Genomic DNA, 21,388 nt, shown 5'->3' with positions numbered 1-21,388 from the left:
ATTGATATGTAAATGTTATTTTTGTTGGTTAAATTCTTGGCAAAGTAATGGGTCTTCAATTAACAAGCAACAATTAGTTTAAATGTTTGTTTTCATTTCATTTATACTAAGAAAATATTTTCTCTATAGTGGTAATGAAAGCAATAGATTACTCTTTGGATTTGGTGACTCTTAGAACCTAATGCTAATTGATTTTCACAAAATTACATGATTCATTAGTTTTGTGACTTTGATTTAGGAAATGTGCTATGAGCTTCTCTAGTCATTTTAATACAAAAGAAGAGTTGAGGCAAGTTATGCTTATAAATTACTATAGCCAAGTTAGATTATAAACACAAGTATTGCATCTTGGTATTCTCATAATTATTTAACTAAATCTTCAAGTAATGAAAATTCAAAGTCAACCATCTTTATCTTATTGATTTTAAATTAAACTCTCGTTTTTGTTGAAATTGTCTATTTAAATCTTAGTTTAATTACAGTTTCTTTCAAGTATTTCAAAACACTAAACCCCCCATTTTTAATTTATTGTCATTTTACAAGTATCTTTACAAAGAGATTTTCCATAGAGTTATTAAATTGAGCAAACCTCCGTGGATTCGATCCCTTTACCACTATACACTATTTTAGTGTAAAAGACATTGGGTTGTTAATTTTGTTGGCCTCGACAACCACCATATACAAATAGAAAAACTAGATCCAAGCATTAGGGTTTGCATGAACACCATAGGAATGTTCTTTTGCTCATAACCCAACATCCAGTTGGTCATCTTTGGATCCTCTAATGAAAAGATGATGTTAAGGATATTTCTAGGAAGTACCTCGATGGCATCATCTATTTCGTAGCGCTCGCTTCTTTTACGAGGCTTCGCGATGGTAAAGATCTCATCCTTCTTGTCTTCGCGCTTGTCGGAATTTTTCTAGGCACTGGCGTTTTCTGACCGGTGTCGAACTTGGATCTCAAGTCCTTTGCTATGTCATAGAGGTTTCCCGTTAGCTAATTTTATTTCATCTCTTTCCATTTCACCGTGCACTCCCCAATATCATGAGTTTTGCTTTTGTGGTACTCACAGTACTTCCCCTTTTCTATTTCCGTCTTCAGAGGCGTTTTTTCGACACTGTGTACCTCAGTTCGATGGCTCCGGGGCTCATCTTTACCGAACGGACGAAACCTGCGGGATGTGTTTCGCGAGTGTCGATTATGCTTGTCATGGTTCCCATCATGGCGTTCATGGTGATTGGGGGTGTAGCGAGAGCTTGCTATTTTTTGCTTGGTGTACGTATTTGTGACGCCATTTAGGTTGGCTTCTTTCCTTTCCTCACGCTTAATCTATCCGAGGTACTTCGCGACTTTATACTTGAGCTTGTCTCTTGTCTTGGGCACTGTTCCTTTAATTTTCTTTGACAAGGGGTCGGGGTATAACCCTTGGACGAAGGCGCCAATTACGAGGAACTCCTCATGGCCTGGGACGCTTAGCGTTGTCAGGGTGAATCTGTTATAGTAGGCTCGTATGGATTTAACCTCCCTTTTTTTGCACGCCATGATTGATTTTGTGTCTCCTTTCCGTTTTCTTAACTGCATGAAATTATTTAGGAAGAGATAGTGCAGCTGCTCGAAGCTCGAAATACTCCTCGGTCGTAGTGCTTTGAAGAATTTCCATGCGTTTCCCTATACTGTAACTGGGAAGTATACGCAGGTAAATTGTTTTTCCATCCTCAACGACATCATGATCCACTCGTAGGTGTCGATGTCCTCGTTCGAATCGGTTGTGTCGTCGTACTTTAGGATGTTTGGTATCATTGTTGACTGCGGAATCTCGTACTACAAGAGTTCTTGACAGAATGTTGAACTGACACTCCCTATTGAGTTTTCCATCTGAGTAAAAGGGAATCTACTTTGCTTCATGAGCTATTGGACATAATATGGGTTGTCGTACGCCAAATTGTATATGGCTGCTGCTGCAGTGGACTCGCATGTAACGCCTGCAGATTTGGGCTAGTCAATTTACAGACAATAAGCGTCATGACTTTTTAATAGAATATTATTTAGAATAAATAATATTAACCAAGTTATAGTGTATGTCACAAGGGTTCTGTACATATAAAGAACATGGAAATCCGATATATAACGAAGAAGTTATGACACGTCGAAGTTTTACGGCTAAACCGGCACGGCACCGCGTAACGTAAAAAGTGAATTTTTGAAAAAGTACTTTTTAGTCTTAGCGATCTAAACAAAAGTCGTAGTATACGTTAAACCAAGAACGTACATAAAAAGAACGTCAAAATCTGACTTCGTATGAGAAAGTTATGATTTTTCTAAGATTTAGCATAGCAGTGCATAGCCCGAAATTCGAATTTTAGATCGATCGATTTTTAGCCGATGCAACCTTAATGAGAATTGAAGATGTCATTAATAAGAGTTCAACGATAAAAAGACAGACGAAAACGGAGTTCGTATGTAGAAGTTATGAATTTTACACGGTCGTTTAACAGTGTAATCTTCTCATACTATTAAAGTTAATATCGATCGAGAATTAGCCAATGGAATCAAAAGGAAAGTTGTAGATCTTGTCATTACCTACGCGTGGATATAAAGAACCTCAAAAACGGATCTCGTATGCAACAGTTATGAATTTTTAAAGATTGATTGTTTTACCTGTGTCCGACGCCACGTGTCAGCACTAGGATTCGCCTTGGTGCGTACGCAAGGCTCACGACATGAGAGGCCCCATAAAAACTATAAATAGAGGCATAGATCACCCCCACAACTCACACCAAAACCATTATTTCTCTTCTATTACCCCCAAAACCTCTCTTCCCTTCCCTGGTATTTCCTAAGAGCTAGAGGCGAGTCCCAGAGCGCCAGAAGGCTCCGAGAAGAAGAGTTTTTGGCTCGGAAGTTCTGCCCCCGTAGAGCCCGGTTCCTAGCCAAACCCCCTGGTAAGTGAGTTATTCTTACCCTACTTTAAGTATAACTTATGTTTAAGTTCATTATCATTATTATGAACTTATAAACAAGATTTATCAATGATTGCAATTTGTTATACTGATTAATCTATTTACGGGGATGATGTCTAGGTTGTGATTTAGTGAGGTGTTTAAGGTGGGATTTCCAAACATTATACTTCGTATACTAAACGGACCCTACCTCCGATATGATCCTACCTGGTTGTTCCTTACTTGATAGATCATGAAAGTAGACTTTGAGTTAATGATGAATCTAGACTAATAATTAGTCGCAATAAATATTAGACTAAAACTTGGCGATAATAATGCTAGGTTTTGTCGAAGGAAAATATAATCGTTAGAAGTGAAACACTGCCCGAGTTTGGAATCATCACTTTGACAAGTGAGTGCATAGTTACTTTCATCTTACACATAGATATGAAGTATTTTTATATAAATTATGTGCTATGTGTGCATATTATCTGTTTACTTGATATCTATGCTAGATGAACGATCTTATAAATGTTTGAAATGGTTTAAACTGTATATGTATTTTATATCTATAAAATATGTTGGGTAAAACATGGGTAGATGAATGATAAGGGATGAAAGCAGATATAGAGGAACATTGGTAGTTATGGACTTAGTGCCCTATAGTTAAACATTGGCATTTGCGCCACAACCTTTAGATGTTTTTGAACTACGATTTACTCTAAACATCATGGCAGCTGTGCCAAAAGGATAATATCGGTAGCTGCGCCTATTAGAGAACATCATAATCCTGGAAGCGGCGCCTAAAGGATAATATCGGCAGCTGCGCCTATTAGAGAACATCATAATCCTGGCAGCTGCGCCTAAAGGATAATATCGGTAGATGCACCTATTAGAGAACATCATAGTCTTGGCAGCTGCGTCTAAAGGATAATGTCGATAGTTGTGCCTATTAGAGAACGTCATAATCCTGGCAGCTGCGCCTAAATGATAATATTAGTAGTTGTGCCTAATAGATAATGTTGACAACTATGTCAATGGCAGGGATGGACTCCATACATATTCCTTAGGACAATCCTTAGGAATAAATGAGTGAATGATAGATGATTCTTAGGGTAGATCTTAAGAAATAAAGGAGATAATGGGGATGAGAAATTGAGTTAATTGTTTGATGATTAAACATAATAATTATATTATTATGGGTTAAAAACCCTATGTACTCACTAGGTTTCCCAACCTGACTTACTCAGTTTATTTGTATCACTTGTGTCGATATAAAGCTACACTACACCGAGAGATTAAAGAGATGTAGATAACTAGTGTAAATGAATGTAAGTTCTGTTTATGCTTATGTTTCTATATTGACGATGACATCCCAAGGTTTTAAAATGAATAAAATACATTTCTTCGGAAATGTTTTGATAACATATTTATCATGTTTTTTGGGAACAAATTCCGCAACACTTTTCTTTAAAAGGTTACTCTGATTTGAAAAGATAGTATAAACAAATCGGTCTTTTCTGGCAGTGAAAATGGGGATGTCACATCACGTATGTGATTTTTTGGAACTGTGAGTTTAACCCTGGCTGCTGGGGCATTTATGGGTCTATCCCTTACGTCGGTGTTGCTTGGGCATTGTATGTTTACGAAGACAGTGCTTAGGGAGAAGTTCCCTGAAGTTGGGGGATGTAAGGATTGAAAATCGGTGGATGTCGCGCAAAGAGCGATATGTGTGAAATGTCTGTCTTGGGAGAAAACTGATAGTTTACAATCAGTTGTTATGCGGAGGACCACATGGTGTTTGGAGACTAGGTGCTCGCCCCCGCCTGTTGCAGCGGTGGCGGTGGTCGGTTAGTTGGTGTTTGCGACTGCTAGGTCGTCGTTACTTGCGTTGTTGTAGTTATCGTTGTGACCTGGCATTCAATGGCGATGGCGGCCGCTGCCATAGGATGGCTATGAACTCTATCGTGGAACCTTGTGGTTTAGCGATCAGTGTTTGAGTGGAGGTTTACCCTTTTGGTGCAAATGGTTGTGTGCCCTCGAGTGACAACATGGGTCTGACCGGGCTTATCTCTCCGTCGTCGTGTGGTAAAGGTTCCTTCCCCGTCAGTGCCGACGTCTAGTGTCATATCAAGGTTGTGTAACTCTTAGTACATGTTCGGATGGTGCCAAATGTTGTGATATGTGCTTTGATCTTAACATCGTCTTGGGATAGGTCCTTTTGAGTTAAGACCGGGAATCACAACAAATAAATGACCGGCATTAGTCATCGTCAGAGAGAGAGAGAGAGAGAGAGAGAGAGAGAGAGAGAGATTCTTTAAAATAGTTGGAAGGTGACTAAGCAACTATATTTCATTTTAAAACCTTTAGGATTAATAGTTTCTATTAACTTATTAATTTTATTAATAGCTAATATATTAACAAACTAAATCCTAAATCTCTCTTGTCAATTAATATTTAAATCTATTTTTACATGCAACCTAAAAGAATTCTATCATTAGTAATAAATAGTCTTCCCAATTGCTATGATTGTTGTCATTATTTATAACAGAACCCATAACGGTTGAATGAGGAATAATGTTGGTTTTAAATCTTGCGAATAGCAATTGGAAACCAAGGATGGCTTATGTCTTTTTTATTACTGAATGAGAATGTGGAAAAAGTAAAACCTCGCAAAAGACTGGATCTCAGTTAACAGATGTTGGTTTGCTTTTGTCTAGATAAAGTCTGTTTATTATTAAGCTTACCAAGGTTTCTTTTGATGTGTTGGTGGTCGTTTTGTTATCTTTAAAAACCATTTGGTACATATACCCTAATATATGATATTTTAATTATTTTGAATGAGCATAGAGTATTTAAGTTTTATGTAAAAGGGAAGGATACTATTACTATATTCCTGTTAATAACGTTCATATGCAACTTATTTATGTGCACCTCATTCTCTCTGGAAATTAATATTATTAAATTATATTAAAAACAAACAAATAATCAAACAGACACAGCAAGAAAGCGAAGACAAACAAGACACGAAGCCCTTTCCTGGACTTATGGGTCTTGATTTCAGTTTATTGACGTTTTTTAAAGAAGACAACGTATCTAGACGATGTTCGAGAGTTTTTATGAATATTTGAAAATAAATACTTAATGTAATGATCCATACGTACAACATGCGTAGTTTTTTTTTTCGGTGGATGGGTCTTCTTCAACTAACTTTATGGATTCTTATTTAAAACTCAAGAACTGATCGGATACCAAAACTAACAGAGATCGAATATATTCAACTTAGTTTTGATTCAGTTCGATTCAGACTAAAATCACATCAATTTTTTGTGTCTTTCTCAAGCTTCAAACAACGTGTATTAAGTTTATAATGCTTAAACTGATAATTAAATGATGATTTATTTGTGAACAAATTGGTCTGTATATAGGTCAATCCAATTTTAATTATGGTTGGTCCAATACGATGAAAAGCCAACTGATAGGTCATTGGGCCTATGACAAGAGTCTAATACTTGATGAGCGGGATTCTAAATAAAAGATATAATAGGTTTAGATATTGTTATATGCAAAATATTGTTAGTGTTCCTTACTTCCACGTACTAATGGGCAATACGACAAATTGGACGTCGACTGCTCACATTACGGTTTGCCATTTTTATTAAAAGCAAAGGGTTTTCTATATATCTCATACTCACTTTTAATAATTTGTTAGTCCTTTCTTTAATAATTCATCACATTGTCTCTTATTAACTCATTTGTGTACACATTGTTTGCCTCGATTGGAAATGAAAATAATAAATATTACTTTCTTCAGCCGCAATAACATATTCACATATATAAGGTTTTAAGCTAAATCTTGAATCCCTTTCCAATCTCATTTATTGTCATTAATCATAAATTTGTACACGAAAGACCTATGGTAACAAATATAAAATCAAAAGCGACTAAAGATGTGGTATGGGATGCAGTTTAGTCTATCGGGATTCATCCTCTTAACTAGAGTCCTTGGTGCTTGGACGGTGCTTAAGTTAGTTAGTTGCAAGGTGAATTATTAAAAGATGAGGTGCGAGACGTAGTTTGATCTTGTGACAATGATAGGGCTTCTGGTTTTGATGGTTTCACTTTTCAGATTCCTAAGAAAATATTTGGATCTTCTGAAAGGTGAGTTTTATTGTTTGTTGAGGAATTCTATCACTTAATAGGTATTTCGTGATGGTGTAATTCTTCGTTTTTCACGTTAATTCCGAAGGTCGATAATCCTATATTAATTAAGGATGATATACCTATTAGCCTTATTGGGATACACAATAATTTTATTGTAAAGTTGCTGGCCAATAGATTGGCTAAAGTGGTTTAATATATTATGAATCTGGATTAGTCAACTTTTATCAAATGCCAACAAATTATGGATGGACCTCTTCTGGCCAATGAAATGATGAATTACGTGTGGAAACAAAGAGGGATGATGATGCCAAGATGAACTTTGACAAGGCGTATGATTCGGTGTCATGGGAGTGTCTTTATATCTTGATGGATTATACGGGTTTCGTTGTCTTTTGGAAAGGGTAGATTTAAGGGTGTCTTTCTTCAGCCATGACCTCAATTCTTTAAATAGGATCCCTATAAAAGAGCTTCAACTACATAGAGGGATTAGACAAGGTGATCCTTTGTCTCCTTTCATGTCCACCTTACTTATCGGAGGGCTACATATGACAGCGATTGAAGATGTGATACATTATTCCTTATACATAGTGGTTCTTGGTGGGAAGCAATCATATGCACTTTTTGCACCTTTTTATGCAAATGATGAGATTTTTATAGATGAGTGGGATAATAAGAATGTTTATGAGTGAGATAATAAGAATGTTTAGATGTTGATATGGATACTTATATTATTCTTTTATACTTATGTTCTTCATATTAACTTACATAAGTCAAAGCTCTATGGTGTGGAGGAGTTGGCAATGTTTAATGTGTGGGAAGGCATCTATCCCGTTTGTTTACATGGGATTGTCGATTAGGGAAAAAATGTACAAGGTGATGGCTTGGTATGTGTTGATTGATAAGTTCCGAAAGCGTATGTGAAATGGAAGGCTAGGATGTTATCCACTAAGCATTTTAATTGATCATTGGTCCACTGATGTTTATCTCCCATTTCTAATAACCAATATAGCATTCACAATAAATAGTCAACAACTAACGATTTTCAACAACAATTTTTAGCACATTCAACAACAATTTGAAACAGTAATAAGTATTTTTATGCTTTCACTTAAACTTTTGCATTTTAAAATCTTACTTTGATGAAGTCTGTCCTTAGGAGTCTTGGTATTTACTATATTTCTATGTTTAAATTACCGATGAGTATTTGTTGGATTTTTGATACTATTCGAGCTAGATTCTTCTAGAGTACCAGAGATGATGAAAAGAAGTTCAATTGGGTGAAATGGGAAGTAATTCTCAATGACAAGAAAATGGGATTTGACTAGAGGCACAATATTCGAGGAGGTGTGGAGTTCTAACAATTCACAAGGATGATGGATATCCTTCTTTCGGTATATTTGTCTACATGGCTGAATGTATGGCTGTCAAGGTTTATCTAAAATTCACTAAGTGCATAGTTGTCGATGTTATCTATTAGGCACAACTACCAATATTATCCATTAGGTGCAACTGCAGGATTTTTAGAGTACATCTGGTGAATACGTGGTTCGAAAGTTATTTATTAGGCACAACTGCCAATATTATCCACTAGGCGCGGCTGCTAGGATTTTTAGAGTACATCTAGTGAACATGTAGTTCAAAAACACCTACGGGTTGCGAGCCTGCTAGCGTTCCACTAGACTGTCTAGAATAGTCTGTGGTCGTCATCTATACTCAGCTAGATGACTGAATCAACTTTAAAGTCAAGGCTTCTCATCATCTATATCATCTTTCATCTCTCATCATTCATCTACCCATCTTTACCCAATATATTTATAGGTATAAAAATACGTATACAGTTTAAATCACGTAAAACATGTATAGATTGTTCATCTATCATGGATATCAGGAACACAGATAATAAACACATATAACATGTATTTATATTAAATACTTCATATCTATGTGTAAGATGAAAGTAACTATGCACTCACTTGTTAAAGTGACGACTTGAAATTCGGTAAACGCTTCGCTTCTAATAATTGTCTTTTCCTTTGACGAAATCTAGTATTATTATCACTAAATTTTAGTCTAATATTTATTGCGACTAATTATTAGTCTAGATTCATATTCAACTCAAAGTATAATTTCATGATCTATCAAGTAAGGAAAAACCAGGTAGGATCATATCGGAGGTAGGGTATGTTTGGTATACGAAGTATACTGTTTAGAAATCCCACTTTAAACACCTTACTAAATCACAACCTAAACATCATCCCCATAAGTAGATCAATCAGTATAACGACTTGGAATCCCTGATAAATCTTGTTTATAGGTACGTAATAATTATAATGAACTTAAACATAAGTGATGTGCACGGAAGTACCCACTAACTTTAATATTTATAACCTAACAAACTTAGACTAACTATGCACTTGTAGGCAGTGTACCTAGTCAGATTACAATATAGCTTGGGTAAGTCGGGTGTCGATCACAGGGAACAGTGTTAATAATTAATCTATTTACTACTAAATTAATCTAATTATTAATAAGCTAAAAGGGGTTTTTATCTGATTTTGCAAGATCAGACTAACTTAACTCAAATTCAATAAATAATTAAAAACACTCTTATCTATTTCGAGTCCACTTCGTCCTTATGACAAGCTAATAATTATGGATTATTAAGTTGGTTGTTATTATATTAGTAATTTAGGTCTAAATTTACCAATAGTTAATTAATTCATGTATAACTATGTATGGTCACACACAATTAAACACAAAACCAATTATGTTTATGAATATGCTATGTAAGATTTATCATGCAAACACAATTATGGTCATAATCTATGTTCTTTAGCACAACAAAATTAGTTACTTCAATTACTAACTAAGATTTTGGTTGATCATAGCTCTAGCAATTCAATGTTCACTAAATTACTAGGTTATCAAGTTCATGCAGTTAATGGTCACTAAGCTACACATAACGTGAATTTAAGCAACTAAAGCAACAACATAAGCATGCTAGGTAACAATAAATCAAACACAAGCAAATCACCAACTAAATAAATCCATATAAAATTATGCTATTCGTAAGTTAGAAGCTTCATCTAGCTAGCTAAGAGTAGCTAGATTCAGCTGCTCATAATAGCAACTAACATATAAACACAACTCAAATAAGAAAACATGTTCATAAGTATCAAAAAAGTAAACTAATTATGGGCTTTTACTCTTTTGGTGTTGAAAACCCTTTTTCCAGAACCTTACTTCTATTGTAAATCGCCTCCTAGAACCTCTTTCTTCAGCCAAAAGTCTCCCAAATCGTAATGGGCAAAGGTATTTATATTTTCTGATTTTACCGAGTTCACGTCGTGAACCATAAGGATTCACGTCGTGAACATGAGATAACCGTTTTCGGCAAGGAATCCTTCACCCTGAAGCTTATCTTCTAAAACGCTCTACTCACGTCGTGAACCATGAACTGTTCACGTCGTGAGTACGTCTTTTGGGTGTTTTTTCGTTCATCTTTTCTTCAAGCCCCCCAAAGTTCCAAGTATTGTCACTTCTGGTCCCTTTCTTTGAAAATACTTCTATTTGGCTGCACATAACAATTTATCCTTATAAGTACCATAATTATGTGCAAATAACCAAAATATTTAATAAAATGTAGATCAATATTGCCTAAAACTATGTATAGATATGGCAATATCAAAACACTTAGGATTTGCTTGCCCTCAAGCAAATCTACTTATTTAAATCTAAACCTTCATCACTAGCATAACATAGAACAAACCAATTCCAGCTCAGCCATTATGCCAAGATCTCAACGCATGCATTTGTGTCTAAATTTTTTCCTAAATGACCCCCCATACTTTAAATACTCACAATCTTCATAAACAATTACCCACTTCTTTCGAACAATGCTCATTTTATGCAACCCTCCGAATCTATCCTTAGAGAGCTTTCTAACCTCAAGATATTTTTGTAAAGCTACCCAAGCATACATAAACTAGAGAATTACAACTTTTTAGAAGATACCACAACTTGGAGCTCTTGAATTCTTCTTTTCTTTAATGTTTAATCTTTAACTTCATTGAATTCACTTCTTTCATGATTTTTGGCATGTTTAACTTTTGATTCTTTAGAACTTTGATCTTCTGATCTTCAACTTTGATAGGTCCAAAATTCTTCAAGAATTTTTACTTTTCGGTAATTTCTCTCTCTCTCTCTCTCTCTCTCTCTCTCTCTCTCTCTCTTACATGTGTAACTCACTTTTTTTTTTCTTTTTTTCAAACCCTACATGCTTAAGCAGGGGCGCTTAACTTCAAACTTTATTGGTTAAGACATATCTTTCTTGGATACATTTCAGGTTTAGGCTGCTAAACTGTAGCACCTGGTTCCTGGTACGTAAATCTTATTTGAGTATTTTCCATTTTTAGCCTTGGACTCGGCGAGTCATAGGTCCGACTCGCCGAGTAGAGATGGGACCCGGGACATGTTTAAGTTGGTGACTCAGCGAGTCCATATTCCGGACTCGGCGAGTCACCGTTGTTGGATGAAACCCTAAGTTTCAGGGGTTTGCACCCTATTTAAGCCTCATGTCGGCCCCAAGCCAGCCCCCATTCACCCTCAGAGCCCCCAACCCTCGTTCAAAGCTTATGTCCTTGAGAGTTTGAAGCATTATTGTGTGTTCTTGAAGGTTTTGAGAAGGAAGTGGAGTAGATCAAGAGGAAGGGAAGGAAGCCAAGCATCTTAGTGTTCTCTCAGTGATTCCTTTGAGGTATTACCCATTTTCCCTCTGTTTCTATGCTTATTACTCCATTAGGTCTTTCTTGAGCCCTTCCCCAAGCTTGTATGTGCAATATAATTCGTAATAAGTTGATTGGCCTTTAGATCTAGGCATGGTTGAGCTCCAGGAGCTCAGATCTGTTGCCTTTATGGACCCACATTGCATAAAGACCCTAGATCTACCCTTTTGGGTGCATTTTGAACCCTAAAACCCTTATTGGCGAATATCTACACGTAAAGTTGGAAACTTTACGTGTGATTCATGCTCTAGGAACCCAGATCTGTGAATGACATGTACTGGAATCGAGCAAAACCGCATAGTTAGTGGTTGCATGGCAACGACTCAGCGAGTCGTTCATCTGGCTCGGCGAGTCTGCTCGCTAGTCTCCGAGTTTGTCCCCTTTTCGTAGTGTCGAGTGTGAGCAGTGAGTCACGGGGTGTGACTCAGTGAGTTGGAAGCCAAACTCATCCATGAAGGAACTCGGCGAGTCAATGCCCTGACTCGGAGAGTTCAAGGCAATCTCCTTAGATCAAGAATAGACTCGGCGAGTTGTTCATACAACTCGGCGAGTCGCAACATAAGTGTTCTTCGGATGAAGATGAACTCGGCGAGTTGTTCATGCAACTCGGCGAGTCGCAGCATAAGTGTTCTTCGGATAAAGATGAACTCGACGAGTTGTTCATACAACTCGGCGAGTAGGATGAAGGGCTTGAACCTCAGTTTAGAAGGAGAACTCGTCGAGTCAACGCCTAACTCGACGAGTAGGGACGGGATTCAGGACAATCGATTTGATAGGTACTCGGCGAGTTGGCGAGCCAACTCGGTGAGTCGGGTCAACTGAAAGTTGACTCTGACTTTGACTTAGGTCATGATCAGGGGTAAAATGGTCATTTTACCCAAAGGACAGTTCGCAGTAATTGATTGAGTAAGTTGTGGGAATTACAGCCGGAGGATTTCCGGAGCAGCAGTAGCAGCAGTACACAGTCAGCTCCCGATCAGATCAGCAGCTAATTCGAGGTGAGTTACCTTCCAGTAACGGTGGGTCTACGGCCACAATGCCGGCCCACCAGTAGGAGTTGTATGTAGATGATTGTCTCTGTGATATTCATCTAGGGATTACTACTACATGTGTTATGTTTATGTGCTAGTATGATATGATGCTATGTGCTAGTGACAGTAGGGGGAGATAGTCCCCGAGATATCCGGTTGGTAGGGCCGAAGGGGTAGTCATACCCAGCCATGAGAGATAGATTCTGATATTGTGATACATGTTATGTGGTAGTAGTAGAGGGGAGAAATAGTTCCCCAGTATCCGGTTGAGAGCTCAAGATCTTCAAGCTACAGTTGAAAGGTAATTTCGTAACCTTGGTTTAGTTATGATTTTCATTTTCTGTATGCTAGAATTAGGGTTTACAAGCTTTGGATGATTTGCATGTACACTTATACAAACCTAGATCTAAAGCTTTAGGGTTTGCATGTGCACCATAGGATTGATGTAATGCTAAAAACCCATCAGTACCCATGTTTTGTTAGAGATACGAGCAGTATATTCTTCTGTCATTTCATTAAGTCAATTGTGATGGGTTTGAGCCATAAGAACTTTCCTATGTGCACATGCAAACCCTAATGCTTGGATCTAGGTTTCTCTAATTGAACATGCAATGTATCCAAGACTTTGATTGATAGATCTGGTGTAAACATTCAATTCATAACATATGAAATCAGATCTAAAGGAATACCTTGAGTTGCTTGCTTGAATCTTCTTGTCTTTGGAGCTTAGAGTCATAATTGTCACTCCTCTAATGGCTTACAAACACCAACTAGCAAGAGGATGATAAGAGAGAGAGAAGAGGGTGAGAAAATCGGCCCTAGGGTTTCTTGCCTTACATGAGTGCCGATTTCCTCCACCCAATGGGTCTATATACACTATGAGCTACTAGGGTTACACCTTAAACCCTAATTGAATAACTTAGGCCCTAAGCAATCCAATGATCCTTATAGATTAGGCCTTGGACGATTTCTAGGATCCTCCAAACCCTAAAATCGTCCACCCCTATATCCATAAGGATTCATAGCCCAAAATACAACTATCACACATTTGACAGTTTATGCCCCTTTATTCAATTAACCTCTTTAAGTCACCAAATTAATTCCGAATTAATTTATGACATATATTAATTAAATAACAATATTATTATTCCTTATATTATTCTCATAATATATTAATAATATTTCTTCTCTCATTATAAACCATCCTGTCAAGTTGCTATGGTGAAGGCAACCCAAAAGGACCATGCACAACTGGGTCAAATACTTGCCAAATATAGTTACAGCCTTAGACACTATTCCAACAGTCTCCCACTTGGATAAGTCCAGTAACTATATACCCAAGCACAATCCGATTAGCAATCATAGCTCTCAAAGACGCTGTCAAACTCTGATCTTATCAGTCATGTCCTTTAGATAAGGGATCGTATAGTCCTCTGTTAAGATATCATGCAGAGACAATCACAGTCTAGCGTTTAGTTTCTCGATATCATATTTATTCGACGTAGAACTTAATCGAACGCATCAATTTCGTTCTGACTGGGCCCGGCACATAAGTCAAATCAAATCATCGAGCAGCCGAGATATCACTTTTACCCTCTTAGGATAAAAGTAACAGATAAACTTTGACTTATATGCATTTACTTATTCGCCAATCAATTTTACACAACAATGCGTTTTATAACATCAATTTAATGATGCGGTTTCGCATCATCAATGTACAACCAATTAACAAATAAGAAACCATATATCTAGGTTTTAAGACCATATGATATTATCATCTTGCGATCACTTACAATATATATATATATATATATATATATATATATATATATATATATATATATATATATATATATATACCTTAAATTGATTCCAGCAAGCGCGGGTTTGTTCCAATGCTCAAAACTAGTTCATAAGCATTCATGAACGTTGCAGCAAACCTTTGCTATGTCTAATACCATTTAGACAATCTACATACCAATTCATGACAATCTTCTTTCATATCTACTTCAAACATATGAACGATTGTGGACCATTCGAATAATTCGATTATTCTTAACAACTCAATTATTCAGGAAGTCAAAACATGCAAAGTGAAACAATAGTTAAACAATTAACATAAGACAGTAACTTTACTTATAAATAATACTCCTTTATTTATTCATCAAATGTCAATTACATTTATCTAATACAAGTTTCTAAAACTATCTAATCTAAACTAATATCATCCTTCAGCCCAATACTCCTAGCATGCTGCAAAATGCTTAACCCTACTCAGTCCCTTCGTAAGTGGATCTGCTGGGTTATCTTCTGATGATATCCTCTTAACCACGAGATGTCCTTCTTCTACTCGATGTCTAATAAAGTGATATTTTCTGTCGATATGACGAGATCTACCATGATCCCTTGGTTCCTTGGTCAAGGCAACCGCTCCTTCATTATCACAGAAAATTTCCATAGGCTCCTTTATGGCATGTACAACTCCAAGATCACCAATGAAGTTCTTCAACCATATTTCCTCCTTTGACGCTTCGCTCGCTGCAATGTACTGTGATTCGCACGTTGAATCAGCTACGGTTTCCTGCTTGGAACTTTTCCAAGTTACTGCTCCTCCATTAAGGGTAAAGACCCAGCCCGACTGCGAACGGTAGTTGTCTTTGTCGGTTTCGAAGCTGGCGTCACTATACCCTCGCACCTTTAGGTCATCACTCCCCCCGAGGACTAAAAACCATTCCTTGGTCCTCCGAAGGTACTTAAGGATATTCTTGACCGTAATCCAATGGGCTCTGCCAGTGTTCCCTTGATATCTACTGACCATGCTCAAAGCAAAGGCTACATCAGGGCGAGTACAAGTCATATCATACATGATTGAGCCAACTGCGGAAGCATAAGGTACTCGACTCATCTCTGCTATCTCGGCTTCGGTACTCGGACTTTGAGTCTTACTCAACTTGGCATTACTTTGTATCGGTAATTCTCCCTTCTTCGAATTTTCCATACTAAAACGTTTTAGTACTTTATCTAAGTAAGTGTTCTGACTAAGTCTTATTAGTCTCTTACTGATGGGTTTTGAGCATTCTAACACTTCCTAAGTGTACATGCAACCCTAATAAACCTTGGATCTATGTTTGTCTAAGATACATGCAAATAATTATTTTTCCAAGGTTCATATCTTAACTAGCATGGTATGGGGAACTTGAATCAAATAAAGCTAGTAGAAATACTTACCTTGTAGTTGTAGTTGATTCCTTGGAGTTTTAGAGCCTAGCACCAATAGTGTGGATGCCTCAAATGGAAATCACAAATCACCACAAACTTGGAACTTTGAGAGAATAGTCACTACTATCTTGAAATCGGCCCTCACCTCAACAAGTGTCAACTAGTGTTCACTAGCTTGATTTCAAGAACCAAAGCCTCCTTTATATAGTGTGGTGGATTAGGGTTACATCCATGTAAACCCTAATACCCATGTCTCTTCATTTCCATAAGATCCATGGGTTAAAGCTCCATGGAGTATCCATGGACTTTTTCCATGCAAGCCTAGCCCATTCCAAATAAGCCTTAGCCCACACTATATAAATATAGAAACCCATATTTAATTAGTAATATCTTTGATCTCTAAATTAATCCTAGATTAATTATAGATCAATACTAGTTAAATAATATGATCTTATATTAATATATTAGAACTTATAATATATTAATAAATCATAACTTGTACTATTCTCAAATATTATCCATAAATTGTTCGGGTGAAGTGCAACCCAAATGGACCATGCCGGGTCGGGTCAAGTACATACCAAATATAGTTATGGACTTAGACACTATCTCCAACAGTCTCCCACTTGGATAAGTCTAATAACTATAGTTGCAAGTATGACTTCAGGAACCGATCAGAAATCGTAGCTCTTTAAACTCTGTTGAACTAGAATGCGCCATTTTAGATAAGTGATCATATAATCCTCTGTTCTAGATATCAGCCGGACAAATACATGGAACAATGTCTTGCTTATTGTCCAGCAGTTTGTTTCTTGATTTCTGATTTGTTTGACATAGAACTTAACTGAACACATCAATTTAGTTCTGACCAGGCCCGGTACATAGGTCAAAACAAAATCATCGAGGGGCCCAGATATCAGCTTCTAATCCAAGAAGGAACAGATAAACTTCGACTCATATGTTTGTTCTACCACTCATTGAATTATACACAAAGGCACATTTTATAACATCGAGTTACCAATGCGTTTTCGTACAATCAATGCATAACCAACTTGTAAGTAACAAATCATATCTCTAGGTTTGAAGACTTATATGATATTACCATCTCACGATCACTCGAGATAAAATTCCATGAAGTGATTCCAGTGAGCGTGGGTTGAGTCCAATGCTCAGAACTTATGAGCACCCATGATTGTTGTAGCCATGTCCAACACCTTAGACCTCTGCAACTAATCATGACAGTCTTGATTCATACCTACTTCCGACATATGACCGACTGTGGAGGTTTGAATAATATGATATACCAAACATAATTATTCTGGAAGTCAAAACATGCAAAAGAAATATAGTAAACGATCGACAAGAGATAGCAACACTTTACTCATAAATAAAACACCTTTTATTCATCATCTAATGTCAATTACACTTTACTAATTTCATAATTTATCTAACTACTAAAACTCATATCATCCTTCAGCCTTATGCTCCGAGCATGCTGGAGATGCTTAACCCTACTCAGTCCCTTTGTGAGGGGATCTGCTGGGTTCTCATTTGATGATACCCTCTTAGCCACGAGAATTCCTTCTTCTATTCGATGTCTGATGAAGTGATATTTTCTGTCAATGTGTCTAGATCTCCCATGATCTCTTGGTTCCTTGGCTAAGGCAACCGCACTATTGCTGTCACAGAAAATCTCCATTGGCTCTTTTATAGCTGGTACAACTCCAAGGTCTCCGATGAAGTTCTTTAGCCATATAGCCTCCTTTGCTGCCTCGCTTGCTGCTATATACTCTGATTCACAAGTGGAATCAGTCACTGTCTCCTGCTTGGAACTCTTCCAAGTGATTGCTCCTCCGTTTAAGGTAAAGACCCAGCCCGACTGAGAGCAGAAATTATCCCTATCAGTCTGGAAGCTAGCATCACTATACCCTACAACTCTCAAGTCATCACTCCCACCGAAGGTAAGGACCCAGTCCTTAGTCCTTCGTAGGTACTTGAGGATATTCTTTACCGCAGTCCAGTGTTCCTTGCCAGGGTTCCCCTGATACCTGCTAACCATGCTCAAAGCAAAGGCTACATCAGGTCGAGTACACGTCATAGCATACATGATCGATCCTACAGCTGAAGCATAAGGAAGTCGACTCATTTCTGCTATCTCAGCCTCAGTACTAGGGCTTTGTGTCTTACTCAATCTGGCGTTACTCTGAATGGGTAACTCACCTTTCTTGGAGTTATGCATGTTGAATCTTTTCAACACTTTGTCCAAGTAGGTACTTTGACTAAGTCCAATTAGTCTTTTACTCCGGTCTCTCAAAATCCTTATCCCTAGAATATAGGCAGCTTCTCCTAGGTCCTTCATAGAGAAACACTTCCCAAGCCAGGACTTAACTTCCTGCAAAGTTGGGATGTCATTTCCTATGAGTAGTATGTCATCCACATACAATACCAAGAAGCTGACAATACTCCCACTAGCCTTGACATAAACACAAGATTCATCTTCACTCCTAGAAAAGCCAAATTCCCTGACCTTTTCGTCAAAGCAAAGATTCCATCTGCGAGGTGCTTGCTTCAATCCATAAATGGATTTCTCAAGCTTACACACTCTACTAGGGTACTCGTTGCTGAAAAAACCCTCTGGCTGACTCATGTAAACATCTTCAGCCAACTTTCCATTAAGGAAAGCGGTTTTGACATCCATTTGCCATATTTCATAGTCATGAAATGCAGTTATGGCTAACAGAACCCGAATAGACTTAATCTTGGCTACTGGAGAAAAGGTCTCATCATAGTCCACTCCAAGAATTTGAGAGAAGCCCTTTGCAACCAGTCTAGCCTTGTAAGTGTGTACTTTACCATCCATGTCGGTCTTCTTCTTGAAGACCCATTTGCACCCTACAGTCTTACGACCTGGTACATTCTCAACCAAGTTCCAAACTTGATTGTCATACATGGATTGTATCTCGCTATCCATAGCCTCTTTCCATTTCGCAGACTCAGGGCCTGCCATGGCTTCCGCATAACTGTTAGGCTCATCTAGACCTACTAGTGTCTCATCACTAATAAGTGTCTCACCTTCCGCAGTAATATGGAAACCATAGTAATGCTCAGGTGCATTCCTAACTCTCGTGGAACGCCTCAGAGGTACAGATTCGTCAATTGGCTCAACAGGAGTTTCCTCCTCAAGTTGAGGGCTAGCATTTGAAGTTCCTTCACCACTTGACTCTTGAATTTCTTAAAGATCAATTTGCCTCCCACTGTCTCCTTGGCTTATAAACTCTCTCTCTCTCTCTCGAAAGACTCCTCTTCTTGCTACAAAGACCACATTATCACTAGGTCTATAGAAGAGGTAACCAAAGGATCTTTGTGGGTAGCCGATGAAAATACACCTCTCGCTTCGGGGTTCTAGCTTGTCATGAGTCCCGCGCCTCACAAAAGCCTCGCAACCCCAAATCTTGATGTGGTCTAGGTTGGGTACTTTACCAGTCCACATCTCGTGAGGAGTTTTGACAACTTTCTTTGTAGGGACTAGATTAAGAATATGGGCGACAATCTCTAAGGCATACCCCCAGAATGAGATTGGTAGCGAAGCTCGACTCATCATGGAACGAACCATATCCAACAAGGTTCGATTACGCCTCTCAGCTACACCATTCAACTATGGTGTCCTGGGAGGTGTCAATTGTGAGACAATCCCACATTCCCTAAGATAGTCGAGGAACTCTGAACTAAGATACTCACCACCTCGATCGGATCGAAGCATCTTAATGTTCCTGCCCAATTGATTCTCGACTTCCTGTTTAAATTCCTTAAACCTTTCGAAAGTCTCTGACTTATGCTTGATCAAGTAGACATATCCATATCTATTGTAATCATCAGTAAAAGTCAAATAATAACGATTAGCATCTCTTGTGGCATGTTTGAATGGTCCACACACATCCGTGTGTACAAGGTCCAACAAACCTTCACCCCTCTCGCAAGAACCTGTGAAGGGTGACTTTGTCATTTTCCCAAATAAGCATGATTCGCAACTATCATCTGACTTTAGGTCAAATGACTCCAAGACTCCATCCTTTTAGAGTTGGCCTATGCGTTTCTTGCTTATATGTCCAAGACGACAATGCCATAATGATGCTTTATCCAAGTTATTATTATTAACAGAATCAATACACAATACATTATTTCCTAAGTTATCAACCACAGATACTGTTTCATACACGCCATCACAAGGTAATGCTTTAAAATAAAGAACATTATTAAAGAAAGCATCAATAGAACCAACTTCATTATTAAATGAAAAGATAAAACCTTGTTTATACAATGCATGAAAGGAAATAATATTTCTTGCCATTTCTGGCAAATAACAACATTTATTCAAATCTAAACGAAACCCACTACTTAGCGACAAAGTATAAACTCCAATCTTGGTGACAGGTGTAACTTTCCTATTCCCCATGATTAAGTTTATTCTTCCTTGCTCCACATTCTCACTTCTTCTTAGTCCCTGCAAGTCACAACAAATATGAATACCACAACCGGTATCAAGGACCCAAGATTTAGAATGGGGTGAGTTATTAGAAATGATAGTGTAAATACCTGCATGGTTGGGTTTAACTTTCCCATCCTTCACATCTTGCTGGTACTTTGGGCAGTTCCGCTTCCAATGTGCCTTTTCGTGGCAATAGAAGCATTCAGCCTCTTTTGGGTCAGAAAAAGGAGTGATGAAACCTTTCTTGGTTCCACTTGAAGAAGAGCCATCAAGGGTCCTAACCTTGGTACCCTTCGAAGAACTCTTTCTCTTCTTCCCTCGTCCTTTCCCGATTGCCAAGACAGGGGCGGAGTTGGTAGGAGTAGGAGTAGTAACAATCGCCTTACCCTTAAGACCACTTTCCGCGGTCTTTAAGAGTCCTTGAAGTTTGCTGAGAGTGACCTCTTCCTTGTTCATGTGGTATGTCATGCGGAATTGATCATAACATGAAGGTAAGGAGTGAAAAATAATATTTATTGCTAGCTCCTCCGGGAAGTTCACATTAAGCTTCAACAAACGGTCCACAAATCTTTGCATTTTCTGCATGTGGCCCGTGATGGGTTCACCATCCTTCATGCAAGTTGTTATCATGGAGGAGATGATTTCATACCTCTCTTGACGAGCACTTTGATGGTATCTTTCCATCAAGTCTTGGTGCATCTCATAGGGGTAGAAATCTTCATAGGATTTTTGGAGATCCGCGGTCATAGTGGCCATCATGATGC

The sequence above is a fragment of the Lactuca serriola genome, chromosome 1, assembly GCF_051521515.1.
Source record: "Lactuca serriola cultivar US96UC23 chromosome 1, Lser_US96UC23_V15, whole genome shotgun sequence".
Lineage (NCBI taxonomy): Eukaryota > Viridiplantae > Streptophyta > Magnoliopsida > Asterales > Asteraceae > Lactuca > Lactuca serriola.
Note: the sequence above shows the minus strand (reverse complement) of the source record.